At 37.8% G+C, this 10,329-nt stretch overlaps 1 long non-coding RNA gene across 1 annotated transcript in view; it reads right to left on the bottom strand.

Annotated features, from left to right (window-relative positions):
* Nucleotides 1–550, bottom strand: part of LOC108317910 — an 8,478-nt gene extending 7,928 nt beyond the window's left edge. Inside the window, exon 1 of the long non-coding RNA XR_005203404.1 lies at nucleotides 246–550. This is a non-coding gene — a long non-coding RNA (uncharacterized LOC108317910). The remainder of the gene's footprint in view (nucleotides 1–245) is intronic.
* Nucleotides 551–10,329: the final 9,779 nt, after the last annotated feature.

Raw genomic sequence — 10,329 nt, 5'->3', positions numbered from 1 at the left:
TTTTAACCCTTCAGAGAAAACATGCAGGGACAATCACCACTTCTTCATTTTGACTGTCACCTGAATTCACAACTGTGGAGCCAAAGACAGTTTCAGATGGGCAGATGGCCCTAGCGGTTAAGAAGGATGAGGGTGGGAAAAGAAATAAATGATACTCTATTTTCTGTGTGAGCAAATAAAAAAGCAGAGGAACAAAAGAAATAAGCCAGCCACGGGGTTGAATCATCGAGTCTCTCCAAACATACCTTGACTCTCCCACGCAGGGACCTACTTCCCCGATAGTCAGTTCAGCATGGCTGCTCATGCAGTGAGTTTAAGAATGCTTGCCTCTCAGAGATAAACACTGCATTTCTGCGTGGTACACACAGGGTTGCTGGAACCTGACAATGCCGTGTGCGGGTAATAAGTAATCATGAAATAGTGAGTCAGGGCTCTTGAATAACGCTTGCTTTATCCAGGTTGAATTGCACATCTAGGGCAGTGTTAGGCCAAGGGAACGGGGCATGCAAAGACCTCGCTTCCTCTCTGTGCTGTGGGGAACTGAAACTGTGCCGGGCCTGCAAACATGGTGAGGAAAAATCCATTTGAATGCTTACTGTTGAATGGTGCTGCACATTGTCAGCTTTTGTTTACTTCGTCTTACATGTGAAGATCGCAGCTGTTCCTTTCAGTAAAAAGAAGTAGGAGAATGTAGCAACCAACCTCACATTTTCCCCTCCTCCAAATGTTTGTAGAGCCCAACAGCTGTCTTTGCAAATCCTGTCACTCAGGATTGGAATGGTTCTACATAATCAAGAATGGAATGGTGAGGCTGAGATTGTTGGCTGGCTCGAGGTGGCAGGTGGGAATGAACTGTTCTCTTAATGGGCTCACTTGGTCTGTTCCTGCAGGGATTGACTCAAAAAAGAAAGTTTAAAGGAGGCAATGCAGGAAAGTCGAACACACACATCTTGTATTTCATACGTATAGATCTGAATGGCTGTGAAGCATGAATTCACTGGTTAGAATTGTAAGGGATTTGAAAGGTCCTCTTGTCTAGGAGTTTTCAAATTACTTTTAGCAGCAGAAGTTTTTTTTTTTTTTTTTTTTTTTTTTGCCTCAAATGAAATCTCAGACTAGGGATATCGTGTGATAAATGAAAATGCCCGCATAGAATAAGCAGGAACTTCAATGGGAAAGTGGGCTGGGTATAAGAAAAGCAACTTCAATAACAAATGAGCTCAGCTCTGGGAACACGGCAGGAGTCATGAGTACTGAGGCACACTGCATGTGCCTGGAGAGGACGAGTGCTCCTCCTTTCCAGCACAACCATACACGGCATAAGGGTGTTTTGGTTAAGAAAGACTGCATGTATGATAGTGGTCCCAGATTGTAATAGTATATTTTTATTGTATTTTCTTGGTGTTTAGATACAGAAATGCTGACCATTGCATTGCACAAGAATGCACTAGGGTGTGTAACAAAGTCTTTTGTCTCCCACCCAGCCTGTTTTCCTAAAAAATGTGTGCGTTTAACATTGTTTTTCATCCCCAAGAATGGGGTATCAATAGAATCTACAGGGCCAAGACTTAAATGAAATGAATCAACAGTAACACAAACTAGCAATTTTCAATTAGACGTTTAAGGAAAACTTCATAAAATTTTCATGGATTTCTGTCTCAAGTCACCTATTCCAGTTCAACTGTAGGGTAGAATGCTATGTTGTTAACAGCCTTAACATCTTTTTTGGGCTTTTTGCAAATATGAGTACAGTTTACGTCATTTACTCCCACCCAATAGATTAAATCCCACACAACAGAGGAGCCTGGAATACAGAGAAAAAAGGAAAAAAAAGGCTATAAAGAGAACAACAACAAAAAAATCAGCTAAGTCTGATTTTGAAGAGGCAGGTCGATTTTTTAAAAATATGCACACACTATCCAGTTATCTCAGATTCCTAGTCAGATTCCTAACTATCCAGTTATCTTAGATTCCTAACTTAAAAGTTAGGTCAGCCAGGATCTGAAATAACAGTCCTTGATTATCTCTGGTTTTGAAAAACAGAAGAATACAACAGATTGTTTCTGCTTCATCCACAAGGTTCTTGTTTTTTAGTTACCCTGACATCAAGTTCAGGTGAAGGAAGAATGTTTACATATCAAAGTGGAAAACACTTTATGCTGGTTGTAGGCCCTTCTTCCTCTGTTTTTCTGGCTGTGCAGGCTGCAGCCAGAACCAGGCTGGCCTCTGCCTGTTTTAAAGGAATTTGACTTATGGACTGGCTCCAAGACAAAATGCATATTCGTCTTCCAGAACAGGTACAAAACATCCCCTGTTATTAATGACCTACAGCACCTCTCTTCTTCTCATTTCATACATAAAGGCAGAATTTTTCTTTCACTCATATTATAGTTGATTTTTTTAATACAATAACAAGTGGAGAATGACAGAAGTTTACTCAAAGAATCTTTTTTTTGTATTTAGTTTTTTTTTCATTCAGTGGTTATGAAAAGCAGAATTACGTCCTACTTATTGAAATCTTTTGAAACGCTTTTGGACTTTCCTTATATCTTTTAGATCACAATAAAGGAAATCGATAGCGATCTTTCCAGGTGAAAGGAGTTGACCAGCTAATGCATCACTCATTCTGATTAACCAGTTCGAAGGCAGGCAGACAGTTAAACATTTGCTATAAGTTCATTCTTGGGTGGTTACATATGCTTCAGTACAGATTTCATTTAATAAATATTAATAACCATGACAATGCTCAAAGAGGAAAAACAAAAGCAAACTATAAAATTATAATGTAGGTGTCTCTTTTATTAAAAGTACAGTGGAAAATTATCTCAAGATAACTATGGCACATGAATTAGACATGTCTCGGGAATATGTTTGTTGGTTTGTTCTCTCTGTGCCTTGGGATGATTTCAATTAGTTAAATCTATAAATTACTTTATTATACATTTCCTTCAATTTAGTGGGTGTCTACAGTGTGGGAAGGTAAGACAGTGTGGGTACAATTTAAATATCTTACATGGTTGCCTATGGCCTCAGAAATTGGACTAACTAATCCATGGAATAATACAAGTGTCATTAAGTACAAAATTTGTGCTATAAAAATTCTTAAGGGCTAGAATTACTGGGGCAGGGATCATAGAAAATTAGAGTTGAATTAGGCAGGAAATCATGGGTACAATTTGGATCTGTGTAGAGAAATGAAACCTGGCAAACAGACAAGCAATGGCAGAGACGCAAAGCAGCAATGAGCATGCGCTATGTAGAGAGGGGACTGCAGCGATGGCAATGAGACAAGAGCAGACGTCTATTCATAAGGCATGCCTATTTCATGAAGAAACTTGAATCCTAGGAGGATAATCTGGGCCTTGTTCTGAGAGGTGCTGGAGAAACATTACTGGATGCTTTGAGATTACACTGATGACAATATGCAGAAAAAATCTGAGGAAGGCAGTACCAAAATGTCAAGAGTTACCAAGGAACTTTGTGATATGCTTACCATAATGGTCCAAAAACAGTGGTAGCAAAAGGAAAAAATATCCAAAAAAACCCCAACAGATAGAGAATGATAGTTGACTTCATCATACATTTGTTAACAGGTAAGAATTAGATGCCTCTACGTGCTATACACACAAATATCTAGTACTGTCCCTGCTGTCACGGGGCATAGACCCTAGGAGATCAACCAGCACTGAGTTTGAGACCTAGGTGTGGATTTCGTAGCAAGGCATCATGTCAGATGACTCTTGCAGAAAGTGAGACAGAGTCCAAACAATATATTAAAACATTTCTCGAGTTTCTACATTGCTTTTGTTAATCACTAGGAAGCCTAGTCAACATATAGAAAAGCAGACAAGGAATAAGATATATTTTGTCAGGCTGCATCTCCGTCAGCTTCAGCAGTGGCTGAAGGGTCACCTCTGAACTCCCAAAGCCCAACCCCAAAATCCCAGCCATCTTTGACATCAAAACAGGTGGAAAAAAGCTCTGGATCAGTAGTCAGAAGTCTTCTGATTGAGTCTTGATCCTACCACTTGCTTAGTTGTATGAAATTGAGAAACATTTATATTCTTTGAGTCTCATTCACCTTCTTCATTTATGAGACTAATGCCAACTGCCTGACAAACTCAAAAGATTATTATGAAGATAAAAGGAGAAAATATCTATTAAGGCCGTGAGAGCATCATGATGTTGGTGGGAGAGTAGAGGAGAATGAAAAACTCTGCTTGGGTAACTCTTTGTCTTGACCTAATGATCAGAGTCTAATTTTCAAACAAGGTACATAAGAATCAAGCCTTGATCTAAAAAAAAAAAAAGCCCCAGTCCAAAGAGGCAGATCTTGTCAAGTTAAGCGCTAGTTAAATGTTTTTGCCAAAAAATGTCTTTCTTAGCTCCAAACGAAAATTTACATGAAACTTTAAATATATAAAACAGAAGAAAGGGAGTCATTTTCATATAAAGGCTTTAAAAAATTTTTTTAACATTTACTTATTGTAAAGTCAGTCAATGGGAATAATAATGATTTTCTGATTAACACAATATTAGAGATGAGAATCTTATGTCCACTTTAGCCTCCAGTTTTAGATTGTTTTTACTTCAGTTGCAGTGTCAAGATAATTCTGATTCACACAGCTGAGTGGTTACCAATGGTAAGAATTATTTTTTATCTGCTTACTTTGAATTCTCTGCAATTTTTTTAAATGAACAGAAAGAGCTAGAAAAGTTTTGCTTTGTCTATGTACAAAAAGTTAACTGGCAACACAAATTAACATATAAAGTGAGAATATATGTTAAATTTGGTATACATTGCATGAATATATGTTTCTTTTTATTAAGGTATTTTAAGTAGTAAAAAATATTTTTAACAGCATTTAAATCAAACATTTGTGGAACTTCTAAAGATCTCTCTGGAACCTGAAGTGTCTGCAGAATTGTGATCAAAGCTAGCCACAGGCATTGAGCAGAGAGCACTGTTCTAAGCAAGTACTGCTTGTGGCTGATTTCTTAATCCTCGTAGCCACTCCATGAGGTAGGGGAAGATTCTGAGACACACAGAGGTCTAGTAATTTTCCATACAGCACACCATGAGTAAATAGCTGAGGCAAGACTCAAACTCAGGTTGTTTTTGACTCTGTGGCATGTGTGCTTAAGGGCTGAACCTGACGGAAGAAGATGGGTTTATGGTCTGGCCACACAGCTTAATAACCAGGCAGTTTTAGTTTTCACACCTACTGAATACAGATCAGTTGTGAAACTTAGTTATGACACCGTCTGGAAACCCTGGAGTTCAGTGAGTTTTTAATAAATGTTGGCTGGCTGAATTTGTCCTGTGGCTGACTCCTCATCACAAATTCATCTAGGTATTGTCCTCTTGTCCGTCTTTTGCCATGTGAAGATACAAGAAGACAGCAGTCTATAACAGGAAAGAGGGACTCTCACCTAGGACTCCCGAGCTCCCAGAACTGTGAGAAATATGTCTGTAAGCCACCTAGTCTATGGTACTTTGTTATAACAGCCTGAACTAAGACACCTACTTATGCATATTCATCTACATGTTGTAGTGATCACATGCAAGAATTGACAGACTACAGTCTGCAAGCCATGTCTGGCCTACAGTGTGCTTTGTGAATCAAGTTTTATTATAGCACACTGCAGTGGACTGAATGTTTATATTCTCCCCCAAATTCGTATGTTGAAATTCTAACCACCACTGTGATTTTATTAGAGGTGGAGTCTTTGGGAGGTGATTAGGGTATGAGGGTAGAGCCCTCATGAATGAGATTAGTGCCCTCATGAAAGAGACTCCAGAGAGCTCTCTTGTCCTCTTCTTGCCATGTAAGGATACAATAAGAAGACAGCAGTCTGTAACTGGGAAGAGGGACACTCTGACCTAAGACTCCCAGCTTCCAGAACAGTGAGAAATATATTTGTAAGGCACCCAGCCTTTGTAATAGCAGCCTGAACTAAGGCACCTACTTGTGCATATTTACCTACATATTGTCTGTGGTTGCTTTCTAAGATGGTTCAGTTGTGTAGTTGTGACAGAGAGCAAATGTCTCACAAAGTCTAAAGTATTTACCTTACAGGAAAAGTTTGTCAACCTTTGACCTAATATAATACTGCATTAACTGTCTGTCAACCTCCCATAACACAGAACCATCTAAGGTAGCAATTCCGATATATTCTGAAGGCAAAGGCAAGGAGCTTGTGTAAAATCAGAATTGGTTGGGTTGTTTAAATCTCCCTGTCATATCCTGAGTGCTCAGGATCAGCATATTGACACATTTTGGTTTAGATTAAAAATATTTTAGCATGTTTTTAAAACATAGCTAAGTTTGTTAAGAGAAACTTAAAAGAGGATTAATAAACTCAATCTATTGATGGCTCAGAAATTATTAATACTTTAACAATGATTTCTAAAATTTAAGAATGAATTTTTAAAAAATGTTTGGGTTATCCTCTGTCATGAAGAAAAACCAAACAAAAGACATAGTATTAAATTGGATATTACCTAAAGTAATTACTTCCTTTGAGTTTAATTGTAATTTGTGAAATTTCTTTTCTACAACTTAAAGAATAAGTAATTTGGAAGAAGTAAGAAAGTGTTACAGGTACTGTATTTCGTTCTACCAAGAGAACAGGGGCATTTTGTTAATACATTGAGAATTTCAGACCTCATCTGCCATTTTGATGACATATTTGAAAAGTTATTAATGGTCAATTATTTGCTTCCCAAAGATATGGGAATATAGATTCAGGAACTCATTAGAAAGTGAGCAGAACAGATTCTAAATTTCAAAAGGTCAGTTATCTTTCTCCTGTTTACCGTCTTAGTAAACTATTTCTGTAGGTAAAGTTTCTCCTATTTATAGAAACATGTTTGAGTTTAGAGTATAAGGGTATAATGTTAAGTTGTAAGTATCAAAGGTAGCAACAGAAAATTTCAATAGGAATTTTTGTCATTCATTCATTCATTTAACAAAAAGATATTGAGCAATGATGTACCGAGCATGGAACTAGCCAATGGTTACACGTGACATCCAACACAGATGTGGTAGCAGCTCTGATAGAGCCAGGGAAGAGCGATAAGAAGTAATACTTTTTTTTTTTAATTGTAATAAGGAAATGAATAGGATAAAAAGAGAGAAAACTGGGAGAATCCAGTTCAAATGGAGCATGGTGGTAATAAAGAGTGAGCAGAAGGAGATAACTGAATATACAAAGGCCCTGAGGCATGAATGAGCGTGGGGCGTTCAGTGAACTGAAGATAGGATAGTGTAGTTGGAGAAAGGAGAAGGGGGTGAGATTAGAGAATGTATGCAAGGCCTCCTAAGCCGTGTCAAGAGAGAAGAACAGGTTAAGGTTTTGTATTTCTTAAAAATGAAAACATGTAGCTTCATTTATTAAAGAAAAAAATCAATAAAGGGAAAGTTTCTGGGTAAACTTTGGATGTCTTTTTTGTAGGACATAATTTCTCATCTATTTATTTTTGAAATCTCCAAGGAAAAGGTAGTGATTGTGTAACGTGATACACCTTCTGTGAATAATTGCATAATAATACCACCAGAGTAAAGCATTTAGAGAGATGAGGTAATTTTATTCTTTTTCAACTTGGAAATTTTAGTAGATAAAGATAAAACATTTCAAATTGTCTCCAAATACATTGCTGTCTCTGCAGGGATTTAAATTATTGTTCTTTCTCCCTTTACAAAAGAGTCATGTCCTAATAATTTATTACACTAAAGAAAAACATTTATATAAACGTTGAATATTACATTCCTGAATACCCCAAGAATCAAAATAAAGTCATTAATGCAGAAATACACACATATAATATTTAACTTTCTAAAAATCTACAGAGTGTAGCAGCATAATAGAGAACTTGGCAGAGAATTGCAGCTTCTGAAATAGTATTTTACAGATGGTAATTTATGGCCTTATCACTTAATACGTATAGGAATATGATCTCAGCAGTTATTCTAGGCCAGACTGAAATGCAGGGAATTCTTAATAGAAATGATAAAATAATGATATGGTTCGGCTCTGTGTTCCCACCCAAATCTCATATCAAATTATAATCTCCAGTGTTGGAGGTGGGACCTGGTGGGAGGTGATTCAATCATGGGGGTGGTTTCTAATGGTTTATTTAGCACCATCCCCTGGTGTGGTCTCATCATAGAGTTCTCACGAGATCTGGTTGTTTATTTTTATTTATTTATTTATTTTGGAGGCAGAGTCTTGGTCTGTTGGCCAGGCTGGAGTGCAGTAGCACAATGTTGACTCACTGCAACCTCCATCTCCTGGGTTCAAGCAATTTTCATGCCTCACATCCTGAGTAGCTGGGACAACAGGTATGTGCCACCACTCTCGGCTAATTTTTGGTATTTTAGTAGACATGGGGTTTCACCATGTTGCCCGGGCTGGTCTCAGACTCCTGAGCTCAGGTAGTCCACCTGCCTTGGCCTCCCAAAATGCTAGGATTGCAAGTGGGAGCCACCGTGCCTGGCTGAGATCTGGTTGTTTAAGAGTGTGACCTTCCCCTTCACTCTCTCTCCTGCTCTGCCATGTGAAGATGTGCCTGCTTCCCCTTTGCCTTCCACCGAGATTGTTAAGTTTACTGAAGCCTCAGCATCCATGCTTCCTCTACAGCCTATGGAACTGTGAGCCAATTAAATCTCTTTTCTTTGTAAATTACCCGGTCTCAGGTAGTTCTTTATAGCCATGTGAGAACGGACTAATACAAATAATGATGATGATGATTAAAACAAAAGCCACTCCTAAGCAGCTAGACAGAAGACAAAGTTTGGATTTAATGACTCTCTAGAGCCAGGAAGATAACTACACACTTTTTGTGTTGTGGATTTAGTCTACTTTGAAGAGCTTGGTTTCGAAACACTAGCTGATAGGCATGTGTTCCCTTAATGTCACAAACCATCAAATAGGATCAATACAGGAATGTGGAAGATAGCATTTCAGGCTCTGTAGTTTCCTCCTGCAATTTCACTAGTAAGTGGAAATGCCTGAGTTGATTACTTAGACGATTAAATTCCTATTACTATAAAACTGTTACGAGGAACAGATTATATGTCCTTTTTAAGTAAGCTGTTCTGGGAGATCCTCTGTGATATCTTAGAAAAAGCAGGATTAAGAGTCAGAAGACTTAAACTTGCTTACTCAAGACTAAGTATGACCAGACAAGGCATTTAACTTTTTAAATCGTCAGCTTCCTCATCAGTGAAATGAAAACAAACGAACAAAATGGTCTCTTTTGCCTACTTAACTAGGTTTGTGAGGTTAAAATATGACTCTGAACTTAAAAGTTAAAAAAAATTGTTTTAGTGTAAACTATATCTCAATAAGTCTGACTTTAAGAAGGAAAAAAAAGAAATCCCTTGCTACTCTGTGAAGCATTGTGTATTTGTATTATGTTTTGTTTCCCAGTGAGATCAACAAAGTAATATGTGGTCACTTCAGTGTGGTCAATGTTTGTGCCACATCACACTTAGTGACCACTCACATTTTTGGGATACAGGGGACATCTGCACCTTAGGAGGTGTTGCAGTGAATGAGGGCTGGGTGGGGTTGAGGATATGCTATATGTTTTTAGTTATATTTGGACTCATATAAAACCAACTGTATATGAATGTATTCTTCCCTTTGCTTAAGATTACAAGGTATGATGAGAAGAATGGTACTGTTTAGGCCCCAATCAATTGTAACTTTTTTCAATTGTTCAAATACATTTCTTGTCCCTGACAAAATATATAAAATACCTGCTTGCTGGACAGCTCCTACGGAAGTCTCACAACTCTCAATGTGTCTGCAAGTTAATTTATTTCTCTTGCTTCTCATAATGAATCCTATAATCATCTCTTTCTTTGCCAAACCCAGAAACCTGGGGTTTGTTTGAGAGTTTTCTTCTTGTTCAATTCCCATGTTTAAACCCAGCATCAATTCTATAGATTCAATTTCCTTAATGTGTCACATAGCCATACCTTCCATTCTATTTGTGTTGCCACTGCCCTTGTTCTAGTCTTCATTTTTCCACAGAGGGATTACTACAGTAACTCCCAGCCTGGCCTCCTTCGTCCAGAACTCACTCTTATAAGTCACTCTCTTCAATGATGAAATACTAAACGTTCTAAATTGGAGATCTGACCAAATGATTCCCCTGTTAAGAATGTTTAAATGCTCCCTAGACCTTTCAAGATAAAGTATTTTAGCACAAATGATTTTTATTTTCTAGCTTTCTATCAATCAGGCCCCATTATCTCACACTTCTCTACATGCCCTTTACTCTAAATGTATCATACTGTTTCATGCTTCCACACTTTC

Source organism: Cebus imitator, unplaced genomic scaffold (assembly GCF_001604975.1).
Source record: "Cebus imitator isolate Cc_AM_T3 unplaced genomic scaffold, Cebus_imitator-1.0 Scaffold212, whole genome shotgun sequence".
Lineage (NCBI taxonomy): Eukaryota > Metazoa > Chordata > Mammalia > Primates > Cebidae > Cebus > Cebus imitator.
The sequence above is the reverse complement of the archived record's forward strand: the minus strand, read 5'-3'. Positions and strand labels throughout refer to the sequence as shown.